General features: G+C 48.3%; 1 long non-coding RNA gene across 1 annotated transcript; it reads left to right on the top strand.

Moving 5' to 3' along the window:
- Nucleotides 1-10,662: 10,662 nt before the first annotated feature.
- On the top strand, nucleotides 10,663-13,566 carry LOC101676714. The gene is made up of 3 exons (XR_201281.3): nucleotides 10,663-10,801; nucleotides 11,532-12,714; nucleotides 13,043-13,566. It is a non-coding gene; the product is annotated as an uncharacterized LOC101676714 (long non-coding RNA).
- Nucleotides 13,567-23,900: the final 10,334 nt, after the last annotated feature.

The following is a 23,900-nucleotide window of genomic DNA, read 5'->3' on the forward strand; positions in this document are numbered from 1 at the left end:
TTTCACTATCTTGAGTGGTGTTTCTTCGTCTTGGAAACTAGTTTTAAGGTACCTTCTCTTAAATAATGCATACATTTCATGGATAAGAACTATGGGTTTTTTTCTGGAGTAGACAAGCATGAGACCTTTTCTGAGTGTTGCCACTTACAGGCTTGTTTACGTGCCTCATCCCACCGGATAACCTGCCGACCCCAGAGCCTGAGGCTTCCTTGTGACTGACTTACGGTTTTGGAATGCGTCGTTGTTACATTTCGTACGCTCGCGTCTCTGTTCGCTTTCTCTGCTTCCCCACCTGGGATGTACTTGAGACTTTCTTGTAAAAGATCTTATTTTTAAGTAATCTCTACACCCACTGTGGGGCTCAAACTCACAACCCTGAGGTTAAGGGTCGCGCGCTCCCACGGAGCCAGCCAGGTGCCCCGTATCTGAGACTTTTTAAGACTTTTTTTTCATCTTGCTGATCTTTCTAACCCTTGTGTTACCTCAATGTTCTCCTCTTCATAATGACCAGTGTCATTGGGCCCTGTGAGCCCCACATGGAGTCTGGATCTTAGAAGACTGTCATTTATCTGAGGAGGCAGTAAGTAGTAGACCCTTGAACATTTGACTCAAAATTTGAACAAAATATCAGGATCCTAACTATCCTGAATCATTGTGAACACTGGCAGCCACTGCGCCCCGAGGAAGGCCTGCAGACAAGAGGAAGAGGCAGCCGGCCTGGGGTGCTTGGTGGCGTTGGGGTGGGGAAAGAACTATGTGAACGAGGGGCTCAGAGAGGCTGAGGGGTGGTGGAGAGGGACGTGAGGGCTGGTCGGATGCCAGCTTGGACAGTCCTCAGGTCTGCAAAGTGTGGCCCGCATGGGGCACACGCTGGCCCTCTGAGTAAGCATTACCTTTAAACCCATCCTGGGGTCCTACTACGGGGCCGGCTGCGCTGCGAGTTTTGTTCTGGGAGTGCTTTGTGCTCGGTACTTGCTTCCGAAAAACAGGTGATTATTGGTCTTGAGCAAAATTCCCTCTGTTTTGTGTTTTTGTTTCTTTTTGTATGTGATGGGCACTTCAGGCCAAAACAGAGAGAGAGACAGGGGTGAACAGGAAGAGAGAGAGAGAGACAGGATGACCACGCACCTGGAGTGACTGAGGGCAGAGGAGCCACCCCCCAGGACTGGGGACCCCAGGCCCCTAGCTGTGTGCTTCCTCAGGAGCGAAGCAACTTAACGATTCTCTTCATTTGAGATTGGGTCTCATCAGTCACCCAAGGAGGTAGTAAGGAATTCCTAAGGAAAATGACTGTAAATCTCAAATGAAAATGGGTTAGGCAGTAAATCTGATCTTGCACAGCCCAGCTGGCCATGAACGAGGGAGAACAGCAGCCTCCCATGGGAGTCACACAGGGAGATGCATGCATTTCTGCTGCCCAAAGGGGACCGGTGTGGGTGGCAGCAATCGGAGCCGCTTGGGGGAGGGGTGGAGAAGGAATTTGCATCTTGTGGCTTAATCAGATCTGAAACCTGACATCCTGTTTTCTGTAGGTTGGGCACACCAGTAACTGAAAGCCTCCCGTGACCATGGCCGGCCTCAGGAAGTGAGTGTCAACAGCCTTGCGGAGGGGAACCCCAGTCCTGGGTGGCCAGGCCTGCAAAGGGGTCCCCCTGCACCCCGAGCAAGACCCCGCCCTCCCTCTACCACAGTTCTAGAGCTCCAGACCTCACCCCTCCTCCTCTGAGACTTACCAACAGGAAGTTCAGTCGGCTGGAACACTCTGTTCCCTTGACATTTTTGTTTTAATTCTGCAGCTGTGTTTAAGGCTTCATGAATTCTCTGTCTGGCTCTGTCTCTTGGGTCTGTTTCTCTGCGTGGTGCTTTTTCTCTCACACGCATGCCCCGAGTCGTGGTTACCCTAAGGCTGGTAGGCCACCGTGGGAACTGGGGTTGGTAAGAAGGAAGTGGGGTGGGAAGAAAGCACTTGAGGGACTGTCCTAGTGGCCGCGGACGAGCTAAGGCAGGTGCCTCTGCTCAGGGATCCTTACTCGGGAGAAACTAGAAATGCTGGGGAGGCATTCCGACATTGGCGACACTGCACCTGCCCATACATCCTTCCTCACGCCTAGGTCTACCTCCCAGCCCAGCGGGCCGCACCTTCTCTTCTCCACGTTCCTGAGTGTCTGCTCGGCGGATGCCTTACTCACCCTCGTTCTCCCACAGGAAGCTTCTCTCCTGGCTTCTATCCCCCCTCAGCTTACCACTCAGGAAACCACACGCACCGTGATCGCCCTGTGGCCTCGGTCTCTGCCGGCTGCGCCTCACCAGTCCCTCGTGCTGAACGGCTCCATTCTGTTCGCAGAACATCCTTCTGAGACTCATCAGGCCCTTCTTTCTTCTTTCCCTCGTCCTGGTTTCTTTCCCTCCTACTGCCTCTCATTCACGTCTAGAGGGAAAAGACTCCAGACCCAGAGGCTGGGGTCTCTAAGACGCCCTCGCGGCTGCTGGCGATTGTTCTTCCTCCAAGTTCTTCTGCCGCAACAGACCCAAGAAGCGTGTCCTGCGTCCACAACAGTAGCTGGCCCGGCCAACACACATGCGTAAATGGCCGGCGTTTGTTCTATTTATTTATGTATTCATTTGTAAAGATTTTATGTACTTATTTGACAGAGAGAGAGAGAGAGAGAGAGAGAGAGCAGGGGGAGGAGCAGAGGGAGACAGAGAAGCAGACTCGCCGCTGAGCCGGGAGCCGGGATGCGGGTTCAGGGCTGGATCCCAGGCTGCTGGGATCATGACTCGAGCCAAAGGCAGATGCTTAACTGATGGAGCCACCCAGACCCCCCTGCCAGGGTTGGTTTTAAGGAGTACGTGAGGCAAATGACTTACAGTCACACAGACTGGGAACGTTTTGTCAATCACTTGAAGCTTAACACAGCTCATAATACAGGTATGGTCCCTTATGTCTCTGAAAACCACATCTAGAGAACCCATACACAGATCTGATGTCAATTCTGCATTTCCATACAGTAACAGTGAACAATCCAAGAAGGAAATTAAGACAGCAATCCCATTTGTTATGGCATTAAAAAAACAAACAAAAAAAACCTTAAGAGTACACTTAACCAAGGAAGTGGTAGATCTGTACCCTGAACAATATAAAACATTTTTTTAAAAGATTTTATTTATTTATTTGACAGACAGAGATCACAAGTAGGCAGAGAGGCAGGCAGGGAGAGAGAGGAGGAAGCAGGCTCTCTGTGGAGCAGAGAGCCGGACGTGGTGCTTGATCCCAGAACCCTGGGATCATGACCCAAGCCAAAGACAGAGGCTTTAACCCACTGAACCACCCAGGCTCCCCAAATATCCTTTTATTTTTTTAAAGATTTTATTTATTTATTCGACAGACAGAGATCACAAGTAGGCAGAGACTTGGGCAGAGAGAGAGAGAGGGAAGCAGGCTCCCTGCTGAGCAGAGAGCTTGAGTGAGGAGCTCGATTCCAGGACCCTGGGATCATGACCTGAGCAGAAGGTAGCGGTTTAACCCACTGAGCCACCCAGGCGCCCCCAGTATAAAACATTTTGCTGAAGAAACTAAGGAAGACACAAATAAATGGAAAGACATTATGTGCTCGTCCATTGGAAGATTTAATATTGCTAAAATGTCTATATTACCCAAAGCTATTTACCGAGTCAATACACTTCCTTTTAAAATCCCAATGGCATTTTTTTCCAGAAATGGAAAAAAAAATCCTAAAATTCATATGGAATCTCAAATTGCCTGAATTATCAAAAAAGAAAAATCCTGAAAAACAAAAACAAAGTTGGAAGCCTCATACTTCCCGCATTCAAAACACATAACAATGTTACAGCAACCTAAACAGGTACTGACATAAAGACAGACACATGGACTGATGGGACAGAACAGAGAGCCCAGAAATCAACCTTTGCATGTGTGGTCAAGTGATCTTCAAGAGGATACCAAGACCACACAACAGGGAAAGGATAGCATCTTCAAAAAATGCCGCATTTGGACAATAGGATATTCACATGTGAAAGACCGAAGTTAGGACCTTACTTTACACTATATTTAAAAATTACATCAAAATGGACTAAAGACCTAAACATAAGACTTAAAACCATGAGAATTCCAGAAGAAAACACAGGGAAAACTTTCATGACATTGGACTTGGCAATGATTTATCAGACAGGACACCAAAAAACAGGAAACAAAAGCCAAAAATAGACAAACATCTACTACATAGACTACATCAAACTGTAAGACTTCTGCAAATTGATGGCAACAACCAACAGAGTGAAAGGCAATCTATGGAATGGGGGGAAATAATAGTAAATTATATATCTGTCCAGAAGGCGTAAAGAACTCCTACGACTCAACCACAAAAAATGAAATAACTCAGTTGAAAAATGGGCAAAGGCTTGAATAGACATTCCTCAAAGAAGAAACACAAATGGCCAACAAGCGTATGAAAAGATGCTTAACATCACTAACCGTCAGAGAAATGCAAGTTAGAATCACAATGAGATACCACCTTGCACTCATTAAGATAGCAATCATAAAAAAACACAAAATACAGAACACGAATGCTGGTGAGGATGTGGGGAAATTGGAACTATTGTGCTTTGCTGGTGGGAATGGAAAATGATGCAGTCATTGTGCAAAATGGCATGGAGTTTCCTCAAAAAACTAAAAATAAAGTTACTATATGATCCAGCAATCACACGTCTAGGTATATATCCCAAAGAATTTGAAACAGGATCTCAAATAGGTACTTGCACACCTATGCTTACTGCAGCATTATTCACGATTAGCCAAGAGGCGAAAGAAGCCCCCATATTCATTGCCAAATGAATGGAGAAAGGAAATGTGGGACATACATATATTCATTCCATGGAATATTAGTCAGTCTTAAAAAAGAAGGATCTGTCACCCGCTCTAACAGGTATGAGCCTTGAGGACATCATGAGTGAAACAAGTCAGTCACAAAAGGACAAATACTATGTGGTTGCACTTGTATAAGCTCTCTGGGGTAGTCCAAGCCACAGAAACAGAAAGAAGAATGGTGGTTGCCAGAGGTGGGGGAGGGAAGGGAGAATGGAGTTGTTATTCAGTTGGTATAATAGAGTTTCCATTTTGCAAGATGAGAAAGTTCTGGAGATCTGCTATACGACATTGCGGATATAGTTAACACCACTGAACTGTACGCTTAAAAACTGTTAAGAGGGTGGGTTTTATTTATTTTTATTTTAACCACAATTAAAACTAAAAAGATGTGGGGGTGGGGAGCAGAAACACAGAGGCCTGAATATGCTTAATCACAAATTAGCTTCACTGGTGCCACACCTGTGGGTTTATGTCAAAGACCAGGCCTATGACTACCTGAGTAAAAATACCTAAAAAAGCATATTTAGGGGGTGCCTGGGTGGCTCAGTGGGTTAAGCCTCTGCCTTCGGCTCAAGTCACGATCCCAGGGTCCTGGGATCGAGCCCCGCATCAGGCTCTCTGCTCAGCAGGGAACCTGCTTCCCCCTCTCTCCCTCCCTGCCTCTCTGCCTACTTGTGATCTCTGTCTGTCAAATAAGTAAATAAAATCTTAAAAAAAAAAAGCATATTTAGCACCAACCAGGAAAACACCTTTATAATCTCTAGGCTTCCAACTCTGTGCTTGTGAGAAGGGGTGTGTCCCCCACTAGTGAAAACTGGTGAACAGAGAAGCCAATCTCAGGCAGTCTCTTATGGAGATGCATAGAGTCTCCACATTCTGACAGAGCTGAACTGCCACTTGCTTTGCAAGGAGATGCTGACGGGGAGATGCTAGGATTCTCAGCCACAGATTGGGCTGAGCAGTGGTGATAGTGGTAGACATCCCATCAGGCTCTCTGCGCCATGACTTGAACCGCTGAAGCCATGGACGTAAGCCCCCGTGGAGTGGACCAAGAGGAGGACATGATGACAGTGCATGTCTGTGGGTTGGTGGGGGGCCATACACGGGCGTGGGCGGAGTGGAGGGGAAGGGACGCACGCTTCAGATCTCAGCTTGCAGAGAAGGGACAGGACGCCACGGGCCTCCTGAGGTGATGTGAGGGAGAGGGCCCAGAGCCACCTACGAGGGGATGTTTGCCAAAGTCACTAAAAACCCAGCCAGAGTCTAATCATGCTTCTAGTTTAACTCCCAATTTAGAGGAACTATAGCATATGGTTCATGTATGACCCATGAAGACTTAATCAGAAAAACCCGGAATAGGGTTTTCTGTAGAGCAAATGAGCTGGTTTCTTCTACAAATAAGTGACGTTTTAAAAAAAGTAAAGAAAGGGAAAGAAGGAATTGTTCTAAACTGAAAGAGACCTAAGAAATGTCTGGAAACAATGTGCAGACCTTCGCTGCATCCTGATTCAGACACGACAGTGGTTTTGAGACAGTTGGGAAAATTTGGACACAGATGGTGTGTAGAAATCTGTATAACTTTTCTTAGGTGTGATAGTGATGTTAAATGCAAAGGTTATTATGTGTCAGAGGTGTGTACCCACGTACTCACGGCTGAACTTCAGAGGCCTAAGATTTGCTTTAAAATATTCCAGGGGCGCCTGGGTGGCTCAGTGGGTTAAACATCTGCGTTTGGCTCAGGTTGTGATCTCGGGGCCCTGGGATCAAGCCCCACATCAGACTCCTGGCTCAGCAGGAAGCCTGCTTCTCCTTCTCTCTCTGCCTTTCCCTCGAGCTTGTGCTTGAACTCTCTTTCTCTCATTCTCTCTCAAATAAATAAAATCTTTAAAAAAAAAAAAGTCCAGAAAATAAATGGTTAGGGGATGGACAATGGTTAGGGGATGGATTAGGAGTGCACTCGGCACTGCTGGAACAGCGTGGCATGTGGGAATTCTCTCTGAGTTTGTTTACAAATTTCCAGAATAACCGGGAGACAGTGAACCCAGCTGACTAGGTATCCTAAATAGATCTTGGCATAGAAGGCAGAAGGGACACTGATCACTCTGAGATCGAGAAACACATCCTGAGTTGTTCATAGGTTTGCTTAATGGCCGTCTCCTTCATGTGGCTGGGGGAGAGTCAGCTCCATGACCCAGCAATCCACACCTAGCCAAAGTCCCAAACAGGTGGCTCTGTCCCAGACAGGTACAAGAATGTTCACATCAGACGTATCCATCGTAGTACAAAACAGGAACCACCCAAATGTCGAAGGACAGATCAATGGTTGTGTATCATTCACACACACACAAATGTCACTCAGCAGTAAAGAGAAAGAGATGCCTGACACGTACAACACGTATGGCTGAGCAGAACCAGACACAGAATACAGGTGTGACCTTCAAGAACACACACAGCCACGTGAGGAGACAGAGGCCAGGATGCCAGCTGTCCCTGGGTAGTGGTATTGACTGGGAAGGGGCACAGGGACCCCTTGAGGAAATGGAAACATCTTCTGTCTCGATCTGAGGGCCAGTGTATGTGAACGTAACAACGCACCAACCTGCACATGGTGACCAGCCTGCTCCAGGGGGTGCCTGTGGGATGCAGTTGGTTGAGGAGCTACATCTGACTCAGGTCATGATCCTGGGGTCCCAGGATCGAGCCACAAATCAGGCTCCCTGCTCAGTGAGTTGCCGGCTTCTCCCTCTCCCTCTGCTGCTCCCCCTGCTTCTCAAATAAACAAAATACATAGAAAATACAAAAAAAAGGTCAGTGTGCTTTGTGCATTCTAGGGTATGTAAAACAATTTTATTTTAAAAAAATTTTTAAAAATCTCATTAATTTATTTGAGAGAGAAATAGCACAGGAAGAGAAGGTCAGAGGGAGAAGCAGATGCCCCACTGAGCAAGGAGCCGGAAATGGGGCTCGATCCCAAGACCCTGGATCATGACCTGAGCCAAAGGCAGACACTTAACTGACTGAGCCACCCAGGTGCCCCTAAAACTCAATTTTAAAAACAATTTTTAAAAATAGGAAAAGAGGGGCTCCTGGGTGGCTCAGTCATTTAAGTGTCAGACTCTTGATTTCATTCAGGTCATAATCTCAGGGTCCTGAGACAGCTCTCTGTCTGTCTCACACTCAGTGAGGAGCCTGCCCCTCTCGCTCTCTCAAAGATAAATAAATAAATAAACAAACAAATAAACAAACTTCTTTTAAAAATAAAAATAAATAAAAACAGGAAAAGAAAGAAAAAAAATAACCCCTTGAATTGTTTGCTATTTCCAAGAGAGACCCAAGAGATGGTGTAATTTAAGATAATTTTAAGGTTTAAAAACAACTACGTTCCTGACTCTGACAGCAAGTCTCTTCTGAGGAAAATGCTGCTTGGAATGTCCTATAGTCCTGGGGTCAGGGAAAGGGTTCCAGTTGTGCACCCGACTTCCATCCTGCAATTTTGCCCTCTTGCAAAGGACATCAGCCCTACCCAGCTGTTTGCCCCAGTAGCAATTAAAGAACCCATTCTTTCTTCTATTTTAATTTTTTGCTGAAAACATTCATGGCAAATCCCTAATCACCACCAGTTCAATACACCAAGCCAAATGAAGATGTCATGGACAAAATAAGGAGCGAGCGGCCAGCAAAGAAGAAATGATTCGTTGTCCAGGACTTCCTTTTGGGACAGGGAGGGGTTGAGGGGCGGGTGTGGGTGTTTTGGGGGGTTGCTGGGTGCAGGGTTCTGTAAACAGGGCCGGGCATCCAGTGAGAAGACTTGGGGTCCAGGCTGGCTGTTCCTCTGACTACTTAGGTATCCAGGGGCGGGTCATGGATCCTGGCCATGTCAGCAGAGACATGATTCAGACCTAACCTGGAACAGAGGGGAGGGTTTGAAAGACATCACGGATATCGTATTGATCAGCTAGGACTGGTATTCAGGGGTAAGATGGAGTTGCTGAAAAGAAGTAAAACTTTCAAGGGCACCTGGGTGGCTCAGTGGGTTAAAGTCTCTGCTTTCAGCTCAGGTCATGATCCCAGGGTCCTGGGATTGAGCCCCGCATCGGGCTCTCTGCTCTGTGAAGAGACTGCTTCCTCCTCTCTCTCTGCTGCCTCTCTGCCTACTTGTGATCTCTGTCTGTCAAATAAATAAATAAAATCTTTAAAAAAAAAAAGAAGTAAAACTTTTAGAGGACGGTTGCCAGATTTATTGAACAAAAACACAAGATAGATGCCCAGATACATTTCAATTTCAGATCATCGATGAATAATTTTTAGTCTTAATGTGTCCTGTGCAATAATTCATCTAACGTTCCAGTTGAACTGGGGGTCCTGGATTTTCTCTGGTAACTCGATTTCAGAATTCCCTAAAATACAAGTCTGATTTGCTTAAACCTCTACTACCTTAATTTGATCTCCCAGGTAGATAATCCTCCTGGAAAGAGACTGCATTTGCTAGTTAAAAAGAGTCTTTGGGGAGCACCTGTGTGGCTCAGTTGGTTAAGGGTCTGCCTTTGTCTCAGGTCATGATCTGAGGGTCCTGGGATCGAGTCCCACATGGAGTCCCCCACTGTGGCCCCCGGAGGGTCCCTGCTCAATGGGGAGTCTGCTTCTCCCTCTCCCTCTGCCCCCTTCCCCCCACCACTCATGCTCTCTCTCTCAAATAAATAAATAAAATCTTTAAATAAAACAAAATTTTAAAAAACCACCCCCACAATAAAAAAAGAGTATTTGGGTCCATTGAGCAACCCTAGTTTTCCCTTTCAACTGGCAAATGAGCCCAGTGAAGAGTGTTTTCCAGCACCACCTTTATTTCAGCCGTGTGACCCACCTGTGCTGTCATTTACTCGGCATGTTTTTAGACCTATGTTAAATTTGCTCCATTTTAAAATCAGTCTTGTCCTACGTAATCGTATCCATGAAATCCTCAGTTTAGTGTGCTAGTTTTTTTCTGTACTAATAAAATAAACAATTGACGATAAAATAACTCTTTTTTTACCTCCCCATGCTACAGAAAGCATACTCGCTTCGGGAAACTGCAGTGGATGGGGAGAGCTGGGCCGGGGCTGGGCTGGTCTGATTCCGACCCTACGGGCCCAGAGACCCAGTCACTGTCCAGACGGAGGAAGCCGTCCCGGTGCACTTGCAAGCCTGTCCTTGACAATTCTAGATTAGGAGGAGACCGAGAAGCCCCTGATAAGAAATGGGCAGTTCGGACTGCAGCTCAGTCCAGGGTCTCCTGTCTGCTCTGCTCAAGACAAGCTGCGTGGGGACGGGTGAGTGCCAAGAACTTGGCTTTAAATTAGTTGGGCTGAGACATGACCTCCCCAGGGGAGCAGCTCCTCTCCCCAGGGACTGTAAGCTGATATCCAAGAAGACTGGCTCTGAGATTTGGACACAGACTGCGATCTACCTGCACAAATGTCTAATTGTTCCTGATTTGTTCGGAAAGCTTCTCCTGATACTTGGTAGCAGCTCAGGTCGGGGTCAGTCCCTGAGCGTCCAACAGAGAGATTTTCCCAGGTTTCTTGATGGAGACTAGAGCCATTGGAATTGGGGCACCTTGAACTCCAACTAGCCGGCCATTTTTGCCCAGACACCCCTAACCCCAAAGGTCATGCCAAGAGCCCAGAGGCTCTGATTGTGATTTCACCACCTCAGCTAATAATGGCCCTTATTGTTGTGTTTTCCAAATGCCACAAGGCTCCTTTCTCTCAGGTTTCACGGATCCACCCTGCTTGTAAAAAGACCCCTGGATCGTGTCAGCATTCATCTGGGCCCTCTCTCTGCTTATCAAAGTCCAGACCCTTTGGTGTGGGCTGACGGATGCCTGGTGTGCTTTTCCAAGGTGGGCTAGTGAGACAGAAGACAGCAGAGGTGAGAGAGGTGAGTGCAGTAAAAGTGAGGCTACTGTATCAAGAAGACAAAAACACAGTAGCTTACACTAACTTATTTCTCTCATGCCAGATTTCAGGTGAGTAGTTCAGAGGTGCTCCACTCCAAACGGCTTCCTCAGCTCCGGCCCTCACATTCCGTATCCTCGCCATCAGGAAGGAGGAGAGCACAGGCTTTTGTTTTAAGGGGCTGGCCTGGTAGAGTGCACATACCGCTTCTACTTCTCTTTCACGTTGGCCCAAGCATAACTACATGGACAGCCATAGCTGCCAGGCAAACTGGGAGACACAGTCTTTAGCTGAGTTGCAGGTGCCCAGTAAGAATTTTTCTTCCTGTAGAAAAGGAGAACAGACATGGGGTGGGACACGTGACCGCCACAGTAACTCTGGGAAGCTCTTGCACGGATTGAGAGGCCATTTATGTTTTTTTTAAGAAGTCGAGATTCAGGGTGCCTGGGAGGCTCTGTGGGTCACAGCTTCTGCCTTCGGCTCAGGTCATGATCTTGGTCCTGGGATCGAGCCCTGCGTGGCGGCGGGGGCGGGGGTCTCTGCTCAGCGGGGAGCCTGCTTCCCCCTCTCTCTGCCTGCTTCTCTGCCTCTTATGATCTCTGTCAAATAAATAAATTAAATTAAAAAAAGAAGACTCTGTCTTCTCCATTGGTTTCTAAGCTCCTGAAGGAAGGAAGGAAGGAAAACTTTTCTCAGCATCTTTTCTGTCACAGGAACATAAAGAACTTGCCAGCATTTGGCCCTCACCCAACCTCACTGCCAGAGGGTATCGGGACTTCCTTTTTGACGGACGAGGAGGCGGAGGTTGGTCTCCGTGCTCAGGACGACACAGCCATTAGCAGAGGAGTCAAGCTCTGAACCAGGACCTATGACACCGAGTCCAGCTCTTTTTATAATGCCGCAATTATTTTTATGACAGTTGAGGGTGGAAGGGTAGAAGTCGGCTGGTTGGTCACTGGATCCTCCTCTAGGCACGACTAGCATGACCTCCTGTCTGCCACAAGGACCCAAAAGAGTTAGAATAAACTCTTTTTCAGCTTTTCATCTCTGACAGTGCACAGCATAGTACCTGACATGTGAAACAGGTCATTATGGTATTTACTGGACATACCTGAGTTGTTGGATTGATATTTTTAGAAGAATCATCATTGCATTCCAAGAGGCCTTGCAAAGTCTTCATGGGGCTGGGGTCCTTCTGCAGACACAGCAAACAAGTGAAATCAAGGAAAGGGGTTTTTGGACGCCACCGTTCATGCCCAGATTCCTGGCAGGCCCTGAGCACGAGGTCACCAGTGCTCCACTGTGTCTGGTGTCTGAGTCGCGCTCAGTCTTGAACCCATGGCTGAAGGAGATGGCAGCTTCCGGCAGGCATCCCTGAGAAGAGAGAATTTCCCCTGAGGTTTGCGCATGGCGACCATCCATCCTGGATTTTCTGGCACGGTCCCAATTTTATGTCTTTTGTTCAGAAGGCACGTGCCTGGTGGGGTAACGTGTCCTGTTCTTGAATTTGGAAAATATGGTCACCGCAGGCACGTGGAAGGTGCCTTTTATTGCCTCCTGCTGTAGCTCAAAAGTAGAGGGGTAAGACTGCCCAGGGGAGCAGCTTTAGCCCAGCGAAGGGGGGACGCCAGGGCTCGGGAGTCATTCTGTTATCCTGCTGAGGTCAGGAAGCTTCCCTTAGAGAGCCACCTGGAGCAGGGCTGCATCCCGAGAACTGGGTTCTGGAAAAGCTACAGAAAGTGATAACAGGAAAGAAAACAAGCAGAGGCAGAAACTGCCCTTTGGATCTCATTGCACAAAGGAAGGAGGTGACCCAAGGGCTCCTTGTGACACAGGAAGAGCACATTTGGGGAAGTGAGAGCTCTCTCTGCAGGTCCTTCAGATTTGAGGCCAACGGTAGGTGGCCCCAGGGCAAGCATGAGGTTCTTCTGCGGTTCTGGCTCTTTCCACACCTGGGTGGGGTCAGTGCTGGGTAAGGGTGCCTCTCACAAGCACTGTGAAACTAAGTCAAGAGCCTATTTGGCTTCTAGGGTCAGTCCATTCCCATCTCCCCAGTCCCCACGCTGCCTACCCTTCAGTCCCCAGCCTGTCTGGGGGCTCCTGAGGGCTGGGCTTTGTGCTAGGACTCAGGAGACCCGGGGTCTTATGGGGATTCACTAATCAGCTCTAAAACCTGGGGCGCATCACTTTCCCCCTCTGATCCCTGTTTTCTTGCCCATTGGAGGAGGACCCCCAGCGGCTGGCCGAGCTACGGAGTGCTTACCCCTCGCAAGACCCTTGCTTTGCTCCGAGGGGAACCCAACGGGCCGACTGCACACGAGGGCAGCTCGACAGTGTCCGCTTCCCTCAGTCCAGTAAATGGTTTTCGATTCTGCCACCTCCTTCCTTGCTTCGGTCATTCAGTCCGACGCCTACTGAGCCCCATCGTCCGCCAGCCCCGCTACCTGCAAGCTAGTGTTGCTCCTGCCTGTCGAGTCCCTCGAATGTGTCACGGGCTGTCTTGCCTGCTTTAGAGGGACCCTCCACCCCATTTAATAACCCTCCCCCACACACACACACTTGCAGTTATAGGAGATGATACTTCCCTTTTTGGACTGAGAGGGGTTTAAGCAACTTGCTCCCTAACCCTTGAGTCAGACTCTGGTCGTGGTGTCTTGATACACTAATTCTGTTGCTACAGAGACACAGGACATGCAGTTAGTTGGTTTCTGATCTTAAGGAGCTTCCAGCCAGCAGCCCTGTGGTGGAAGGCCAGCCCCGGACATTAGAACATGTCCCACCCATTCCGGAAAACCTGGTGACCCTAGTACACACAGCCAAAACTTCTTTTCCCTGGAGGCTCCCAGCCCCAAGTCCCACAGACCTAGTTTCCCACAAGAACATAAACTGTAGGATCAGCGCCCTCGTGCGTCAGAAAAACAACCTACGTTTGAACTGTGAAGCCCTTTAGTTTTCACTTTTTTTCCCTTCCCTTCTGTGTCTTTGAAACAAGTTGGGGAGAAATGACAGCCACCTGCTAACGGGCAGAACCTGACCCAGAGGCACACGACTAAGTGCTAGGACCAGCAGGAGCGCACAAAGGGGAGTGATCTTGGCACACTCCTTCGCTGAGTGACTTGAGGTCCTGTGTTAGCCTGGAAAATCAAAACTTCGATCGTTCCAATCTGAGAATGATCCTTGCTTCTTTACATGTTCCCTTTCTTCCTTTATACTTGCTTTTTCATTTATTTTCTCCTTTTCTTGTTTTCCATTCATTTGCTTTTTCCTTCTTCTCTACTCTCCCTAACTACTCCTAGGAACAGCTATATTTCCCTATAAAACATAACATTTTTATTTCTCTCTTACCTGTTATTCAAGAAGTTTGCCTCTTGGTTTGGAAGGTGTGTTTTGGTGGAGAGGGTGCGCGGCGAGGGAAGCGCTGCTATGGCAGAGAATCCGACTCGGAAGGAGAAGCTCTGGGTTTGCCTCCACCTGCCCATCCCTCTCTGCTGCTTGCGGGGTGACTAGCAGTGAGTTTTAAAGCACAGGCCGTGCAAATGACACGCTGTGTAAGTTGGGCCATAGGAGGTCAGAGACCACATGTGATCCTGTAAAGGCCGGGGTGAGCGCGGCACAGAGCGACACTGGCCTTGCGTTGGCTCCGGTGGGTCGCGATACGTGTCCTTGCGGAGTCTCTCAGAAACCAAGGCAGAGGGGAACGCGCACTTAGGATTCGCGTCGACCGTACTCCTCAGGTGAAAACAAACGGTTGCTCTTTGGAAGGACTGTGCGTCCTGAGATCCAGACTGGACGAATTCTGCTACACTGTGAGACCAAAGGCCCTGCCACGTTCCCACTAACAAACGTCCTCTGTGTTTCTTATAACAATGCTCCAAGCCAGGCTGATGTGTCACTCCAGGGTACAGTTCAGTAAAAACAAAACCAAATGGGGTTGGGGGGTGGGGGGAGCAATATTATCCAAGCACAATTCTCTGCTACTTTGCTACATTTCAAGGATAAACTTCAGAATTATTACAGGAATGAGTGGACTGCATTTTCCTGGGTGATGCACCACCGCCCATTTTATTTCTCCTGACTGGGATTTTGATAAAACCGAACAAGGCAGAATAGGAGTTTGTGATCTCTCGAAAGAACCTGCATTACGGATAAAAAGAAAATTGTTGTGCTTTTAATGACTAAAGGGGAGAACAGAGTTTAGGGTTTTCTCTAGACTCACGGCTGGCTGGTGCCTCACTCCACCTCAGCAGAGGAAATCAAAGTACCGAGAAGCTGGCACCAAAATCTCTTTCAGAAAACAGTTTGAGGTCTACTCCAGCTTTTGAAAGAAAGGAAGAAAGAGGCACCAAAAAACTGTCAAACTTTCATGTGTGCAGGACCTACTAAGATACTTGTTTAAAATGCAGAGCCCGGGGACCCACCCTCACAGATTTTGGTCTCACTGTTCTAAAGTGGATCAGTGAATGTGCGTTTTAAACTCAGGAAACAGTTGGAATGCGGCTCTGACGTATCTAGTCGGGAACAGGGATTCAAGGCAGATGCTCGTGGCCATTCACTTGGACAAAAATCTCACCATAAAACTCATTGACTGATGTTAATTTTAAACTATAGTTTCCTGGTAAATCCTGTGGGACAAATTAGTTTAGAATGGTGCCCCGCTCCCAGGAACTCAATGTTCTAACCTGATGCATAGAATTGCCAATATAAAGCAACTTTATGTGCAAGATATTTGTCAAAACTGATTTTAGAATAGATCAACTCAAGTCAGTAGGTCACTTACGGTTAGGTTTGTCGGCACGACAGAAAAATCACAGTGGGGGTGCCTGGGTGGCTCAGTCATTAAGCATCTGCCTTTGGCTCCGATCATGATCTCAGGGTCCTGGGATCGAGCCCTGCATCCGGCTCCCTGCTCAGCGGGAAGCCTGCTTCTCCCTCACCAGCTCCCCTGGCTTGTGTTCCCTCTCTCGCTATCACTCTCTGTCATAAATAAATAAAATCTAAAAAACAAAGTAAAAAAAAAGTGTGTGTGTGTATACATATATATGTACATATATACACATATGCATATACTGTGATTAAAAAATATCTACCTGTCTATCAGAGTGGCTTAAAGAAAGATCAGTTCTGTCTCCCAGAAATGAGTGCCAGAGACTGGCAGTGCTGGGCTGGTCACATGCAGTGCTCTGCTACGTGGGGACCCAGCTCCTTCCACTGTACTGATGCCCAGCATACGGCTGGAGGTAGCTGCTGGAAGTCTGGTCATAGTTCCACACTACAGAGACCAGGAAAGAAGAGGGTGAAGACTGACAGCTCTCTTCCCTTTAAGGAGACTTTCCAAGTTTGTACTCAGCATATCTGCTTCCATGTCATTGCCCAGAACTTAGTCTCATGGCCATATCTGGCTGTGAGGATTTGAAGGTCTGGGGAAATGTATTCTTTATTTTAGGTGGTCATGTGCCCAGCTAAATTTGGAGGTTGATGACAAGAGGAAGAAGCTGGAAGTGGGTATTGGGGGACATCTCCCAGTCTCTGCCATGGTCATTTGTGGACACAGATTAGGTGACAAGGTCAATCATTGGTTGAAGCGAGTTCTAGTGGGCAACATCAAAACCATATCACCTCTTTTAGGAAAAATGTGCCTTTCTGAGCTCAAGAACAGACACTCATGCTTCCTTCTCATCTCAGAGCAAAAGCAGTTCACGAGATACACACTGTAAAGGTGATGTGTCAAAATCCTTCTGCTTGTTTCCATTCTTGCCGTTTTAAAAATTCTACATGTGTCACACGACTGTGACACATGCAAGCAGCACAGAAGATACAAAAGTTCAAGTTCCTGCTGCCACAGCCCCCAGCCCCGTCCTACCTCAGGGCAGTCTTGGGGACACCTGGGGACCAGTCGAGATTGGGGACACTTGGGGACCAGGCAAGATTATGTCGCCCACTCATCCTTGTCACTCTTTATGTTTACCCCGACTCCTATTTTGTTTTGTTCTGTACCAGTGTGGGGTTCCGGTGGGGTTTATCACAAGGAGGGAGGCTGGAGTCAAAGATTACAGATGTTAGAGTGTTCAAAGGGCTTGAGAAATTGCAATGGGTTCTCACAAGTAATTCCTTGGTATATAAACCAGGAAACGTAAATGGGACTAGGGTTGCCCACCCCCCACTTGACTAAAAGAATTTTCTTTATTTTGTAATACCGGGTGGCTGGACAACACCAGCAGGCCTCTGTGCCAAAGAGAAGGCTCAGGGGAACGGAGGACATTTTTTTCTTTTTGATTTGCTTATTTATTTATCTAATAACACCCTGTTGTACGAGAGGCTCAGGGTGGTCAAAAGTACAAAAACATTGACATTAAGGTCAAAAGATGGAAAAGGCAAGGTTGTGAGTCTTGTACCCGTGGGCCAAGTGGGTGACAGAATGAGGAGGTCACACCCTTTCTAAGGGACAGTAGCTCATGCTTCAGGCCTAGGCCACCTGATCTAGTTCCTTAGAGGATGGCAGAAAAGTGGATTTTCTGATTTATAACTTTCAGAAACTCCATCCTTAAAAAGCTTCAAGTTGGAATCTCAGAGGTTGGAAGCCAGTTGGTGGTTTTCCTCAGAGAGGTGGGGAAAACCAGGAGGAGACGTGAGCATAATGGCCTGGAATGTTCTGGGTCTTCATCTAGGCTGGTTCCACGGGTGTGTGTAGCCCTTGGTCATTTAATGGGTCCACACACAGATGTGTGCCTTTCTTCTCAGATGAAAATGTAAAAGGTAAATTAATGCCACAGTAACCACAGACTGGCCAAAGTACGTCTCTAGCCTGGATTTGATCGGCGGGATGCTGTTTCATCTTCTGAAACAAGACTGAAATGGAAGTTAGGTTGTCAGCCTGGAAGGGCAGGTCCCAGGGGCCAAGAGAGAGGAACAGGAAGCAGAGGTCCACTTGGGGCTTCCCAGCAGCCAAAGCAAACGGGAAAATGAAAAATACAGTCATTTACATGGTTTGTCAGGCCAAGGAGAGAAAAAGATAAATGGACACCCCCCAAAAAACAGTCCTCGGCACACAAAACAGACAGAACATCTGTGGTTTTTTTTTCTTTTTTTTATCCCTGGGTGAAAGAGGTTTTATTTTTAGGCTCTGGCTTGTTTTATGTTTTTTGGCTTCCTGGGCTAGGAAAAGAAATTTCTTTTTCGTGCAAAAGTAAGTATGTTATATAAATGTATAGAGATATTTTTTATATGTGTAATATCTAAACTAGACTATTGCCACTACCTCCCACACGGCCAGTGGGATTTCTTCTCAGCCTCCGGCCTCCCCACGAGACGTCAGAGTATCCTAAATTTTGTGTTCTAAATTCTTTGGCTTTTTAAAGACTTTTTATTTATTTATTTGAGAGAGAGAGAAAGAGAGAGAGGTAGAGAAAGCACAACAGGGGAGGAACGGGGGGGGGGGCGCAGGCCCCCCGCTGAGCAGGGAGCCCAATGCGGGGCTTGATCCCAGGACCCCAGGATCATGACCTGAGCTGAAGGCAGCTGCTTACCTATGGAGCCCCCCAGGCGCCCCTACTATTTCTCTTATTTTTAATTGAGGTAATAGGCAAAAGTTCAAAGCATGCCTGCGGATACGGAAGTGTGTGCTACGTGTGCGTGCCAGCGCCTACTTGCAGATAAGTGAAGGAAGCAAGGGAGGAATGAAGGTCATTCCCATAGTTTTCTTTTTTTAAAGCTGCATTCTCTTGCTGTCAAGCCGGCAGTCACACTCCTTGGTATTCACCCAAAGGATCCGAAAACTTCTGTCCACACAAAAACCTGCTCACAGATGTTTATAGCAGCTTGATTGATGATTGCCAAAACTTGGATGCAACCAAAATATTCTTCAGTGGATAAATGAACAAATCAGCAGTGGCCCACCCACATAATGCAATCTTGTCCAGTGCTAAAAATAAAGGAGTTATCAAGCCTTGAGAAGGCATGGAGGAACTTTAAATGCAAATTACAAAATGAAAGAAGCCCACCTAAAAACTACGCACTTTTTACGGCCCAAACTATCCGACACTGCAAGAAAGGCAAAATGGTAGAGACATTAGAGAGATGAGTGGTTGCCAGGGGTCCGGAGGCTGGGGATGAGGGACAGGGACGGATGCGCAGGTGGGGCCCGGAGGATTCTGAGGCAGTGGCGGGACTCTGTAGAGCTCCATAATGGTGGAGACGTGTCATTATACACCTGTCTAAACCCATGGAAAGTCCAACACTAAGAGTGAACCCTAATGTAAACTACGGACTTTGGGGGATTAGACGTGTTAGTGTGGGTTCATTGATTGTAACAAATGTGGCATGCTGGTGGGGATGTTGAGATGGGAGAGGCTGTGCCTGTGTGGGGCGGCAGGTAAATGGGAAATCACTGTTCCCGTCAATTTTGCTGTGAACCTAAAACTGCTCTAAAAAGAAGTTTTTTTTTTTTTTTTTTTGGAAGGCAGACGGCTACACACAGTGCCTCATTTGGATGTGTCTGGAGTCTCGGAAACTTGACTCCCCTAGGTTCTCCTCCAAAGGGACCTCGAGAGCTTGTTTGGAGGGTCTAGCAGGGGACATAGCTACTTGTATACCCTCAACCTTGGGGCGCCTGGGTGGCTCAGTCGTTAAGCGTCCGCCTTTGGCTCAGGTCATGTTCCCAGGATCCTGGGATCGAGCCCCGCACTGGGTTCCCTGCTCAGCTCCGTCTCCCTCTGCCCTCCCCTTATTCATGCACGCCCCCCCCTCTCAAAAAAATAAAAAAATAAACTCTTTTAAAAAGATATAATAAAAGGTAAAGATGAATAACCAGGTGAAAGGTGTACAGGCAAGATCCAGGAGGGCGTCGAGCATACACCCTTCTGTCCCCGTGGGGTTTGGGGCGCTTCTGGCTTATGCATGCTTTTACCATCCTGGAAGCTCTCCAAACCCAGCTTAGGGCTTCTACAGAGGCTTCATACATAGGCCTCATTGATTACATCATTGGCCTTTGGTCATTAAGTCAGTCTCTGGCCCGACTCCCCTCTCCAGAGGTCAGTGGGTGCAGGAGTCGGGTCTAAAGTCAAATATTGCAAGGCGCCCGGCTAGCTCAGTCGGTAGAGCATGAGACTCTTAAAATCACATATTGTAATGAAAGGTGTTCTCATCACTCGAGAACTTACAAGGGTTTCAGAAGGTCTGTGCCAGGAACTGGGGGCAGAAGCCAAATCTGTAGTTCTCGTTTATGTCACAGCGGTCAAGAAAGTCAGACACGGAGGAAAGAGAGTGGAGAGGAAAATAAGCACAGGCTTCCTCCTCAGCTCTCGGAGAGGCAAGCCACACGGAGCTGTCAGAGCGGGCTTTCTCCTCGTCATCCTGGACCTCAGGGCGAGAGGCCGTGCCTCTGCCTCCAGCCCCGAGCAGGATGTCGTGTCCTGAGGGACAGCAGCTCTGGGCACAGCCCCTAAGTGAGGCTGTCCCCGTGCCCCTCCGATCAGCCTCTCTGGTTCCTGGGAGTGACCTGCAGAAAATGGGTTGTCTGTTGGTCCACACACTAAATGCTAGGCCTTGGGTGGGCTCCTTAAGCCCGGTTGCCCTCAGTCTCGTCCACCATAAGATGGGGCAGATAAAAACAGACCCTCAGCCAAGAGACCCGGGGCCATGTCTGTCTCGGAAGTCACCATTTTCCAGATCTGAGGAAGGTAATAAGGGGCTCAGAAGTGTCTGTTTTTGGTGACCTACAACACCTCAGAGCAGGGTTTACAGCAAACCCCCTGTGAGAGCCCCTGAAGGGTGGAGACGTGTCCACGGAAGTCCTCAGGGGCTCCTTCCACCTCCTGCAGCACGTGACCTCAGCCCTGCCATAACTGCTCCTCCCCACCCCTCCCGATGAAATCCAAATTCTTCCATTCTGGCTGCAGACAAGCGGGAAGAATTCCTCTCCCCGTCCAGGACCCACCGTTAACCACCAGTTCCCAGAACCGCTAAGCAGGGCTGATCCTCCTGCTGAGTCCCCGTGACACAACCCCTCCTTCCCAGACAGAGCCTACTTTAGGGGCCTCTCAGGCCTGGAGTTCTCGAATGAAGGCTCATGAGGATGGCACTCTAGGATCTCTTTCACAACATTGGGAATTTTACTGTGAAACACGGGTGCACGCACGGGTTGTGGAGCAGACAAAAACAGTAAGGACCCTCCCCCAGGTTAAGGTCTGCTGCCAGATGACTTACAAACACGTGTTGTTTTCAGAACTTTTTGGATTTTGGAAATGAGGTTATGAGGTTGAGGGCTTGTATACCAACAGACGTGAGATTTGATGAGACGGTCTCGGGAGGTGTTTAGAACAGTGCTGGGCTCACGGAGCTTAACAGGTATCTGTCACGTGAATCATACTAAGAGGACAGCCGTCACTAAGAACTGTTGCTACGAGAGCTCAGACCCACAGGCCTGCCTAGTGATTGCAGTTTAGAGCAACGCCATGCGCAAGGCAGCCTCTCATCCCTGAGCCCTGAGAAACTATGGGGCAGGTGCCTGGCGTTTGCAGCAGAGAGCCTGTGGTCCTTGACAGCTGAGATCAGAGCTCTGAATGCAGACTGTCCACAGAAGGCTTTGGTTTCCCAGCAGTTAAATGATTTATTTTTGCACACGGCAATAGTCATAGGATCGGCTCCGCAGCCTGAAGAGGATCCAGAACTCTTGGGCTTTTCACGGGGGAGTGGGATGACAGATGGACACAGATGCACGGAGCATGTGCCTCTGATAAGCATTAACATGTGATCTAAAATCCTACTCTAAGCTGTACACACTACAGAGGTAAGACCAGTCAAAAATATTTTAAATATTGCCCGTGATTTAATCACCACTGTATTGGGGCGCCTGGGTGGCTCAGTGGGTTAAGCCTCTGCCTTCGGCTCAGGTCATGATCCCAGGGTCCTGGGATCGAGCCCCACATCAGGCTCTCTGCTCGGCAGGGAGCCTGCTTCCTCCTCTCTCTCTGCCTGCCTCTCTGCCTACTTGTGATCTCTCTCTGTCAAATAAATAAATAAATAAAATGTTAAAAAAAAAATCACCCCTGTATTCATTCACCCGGCCATCAATTCCCGAGCACCTGCTGTAGACCAGGCATTGTCTGTGGCCAGCAGGATTCCGGACTGAACACACAGACAAAGTCCTTGCTGTGATCTGAACAGTTCTGTGTCCACTCTCTTCGCTAAAATGAAAACTCCATGAGAAGAGAGCTAGGTTCTTTCCGAGTGCCACCCACACTCGGAACCCTAACACCCAAAGTGATTGTGTTAGAAGGCAGGGCCTTTGGGAGGCGATTAGGTGGGGATTCGTGCTTTTATAAAAGATCCCCCGGGCGCCCTTGTCCCTTGCAGCACATGAGAATACCAGAAGTGTTTGACCCAGCAGGGGCCCTTACCCGACCACCCTGGCACCCCCAGCTTAGACTTTCAGGTTCCAGAACTGCGAGCCATAAACTTCGGTCAGTTGTGAGCCCCCCGGTCTGCGATAGTATGTCACAGAGGCCCAGAGGGACGCAGTTAGTTCTCTTCTCATGGCGTTTTCATTTTAGCGAAGAGAGTGGACAGACACAATTATCGGCTGTGGTGAGGGCTACAGAGATAATAAATCAGGTCCCAGAGCCAGGAGGGACTGGAAGGGACTGTTCTGGAAGGGGTGGCCAGGCAAAGTCTCTCCTCACAAAGGCTGAGGAGGCTGAGAAGAAGCTGGCTTGTTAGGAAGACAGGTGGGAGGCCCCGCGGTGGCAAGGTCTGAGGTGTGGGAGATGACAAGGGGGCAGCGGCTGGGCTGGGGGGTGAGCAGAGGAGCTGTGGCTGGAGAAGTCAGCCGGGAGCAGCCAGCTTGACTCTGCAGGCTGAAAGGAAAGAAATAACGTGCTCTGATTGTAATTATTTAAGGAACATGAGATTTTTTTTTAAAGTCATCTTGACCACTGTGAGGCTCAAACTTCCAATCCCGAGGTCAAGGTGCTCGTGCTCTGCCGACTGAGCCAGCCAGGTGCCTGAGAATTGTTTTTTATAGTGTGCTCTGGGCTATGGTCTTTCACAGTCTTAATGTATCTATAAGGCAAAGCCTTACATATTCTTTTTAAAAATTATTATTTTTTTTAGAGAGAGAGGGTGTGCACACACACGAGCTGTAGGGGTAGAGGCAGAGGGACAGGGAGAGAGTCTTCAGCAGGCTCAACGGTCAGTGCAGAGCCCAACACGGAGCTCAATCTCACCACTCTGAGATCGTGACCTGAGCCAGAATCAAGAGTCAGCTGCTTAACTGACTGCCCCCCACCCCCCGCACCTCTAGAAGGAGAAGTCTTTGAAGGACTTTTAATTCATTCTAGTTCCTGCAGATGGCGTTCTGGTCGTCGCACAGTTACGGACACTGCCTTCCGTCACCGCTAACCCTCCAAAATCAGATCATCCTCTTCTAACCCCAAACCTGTGATTGTTAAAAATAAAGGACATGACCTAATAAATAAAGCTTTTTCTATGGTGCAGACGCTGCTTACATTAAAAAGAGAAATATTTATCAAACATTGGCTTAGTAAGGGTTCGTGTGAAGACCTAAAATGACATGAGTGCCTCGTGTCTGAGCCACATCATGTCGTGACAATTCAGCTCGTCTGTCACTACTTAGCTCTCATTTTCCTCCTTGCTTTTGGGAAGAACTATGAACAGCCCCACATTCCCTATCTCCCACACACCTCTCCACACCACTCGTCCACTTTTTTGATAAGTGAAGAGTTTGCCACCAAGCCTAAGCCTCTTGGACGTGGTAGGGAAATCCATGGAGGTTAAGTCCCATGGTTTCCCTTGAGGACCTGGACCAAAGCCAGCTTCTCGTCACCTCAAGCATAGCCTCTAGCTAGCCAACTCACGGTTTTCCCTTTCTTCCGATGACAGCTTCACCTACACAAATAGCTTCCATTTGCCCAGCAGATACCCGTGCCTAGGTCACGTGAACACTAACGCTGGGTTTGTGGTCCTTGCCTCCACTCACGATGGTGGGACCTGCCTCCCTTCTGAGCCTTCCTACCACAGGGGCTCACAAGTGAGCTCGCCCTCTGCTGCTGAGACCATCGCTACCCACA

Source organism: Mustela putorius, unplaced genomic scaffold (genome assembly GCF_011764305.1).
Source record: "Mustela putorius furo isolate JIRA1106 unplaced genomic scaffold, ASM1176430v1.1 tig00001451_pilon_pilon_pilon, whole genome shotgun sequence".
In the NCBI taxonomy this organism is placed as follows: Eukaryota; Metazoa; Chordata; class Mammalia; order Carnivora; family Mustelidae; genus Mustela; species Mustela putorius.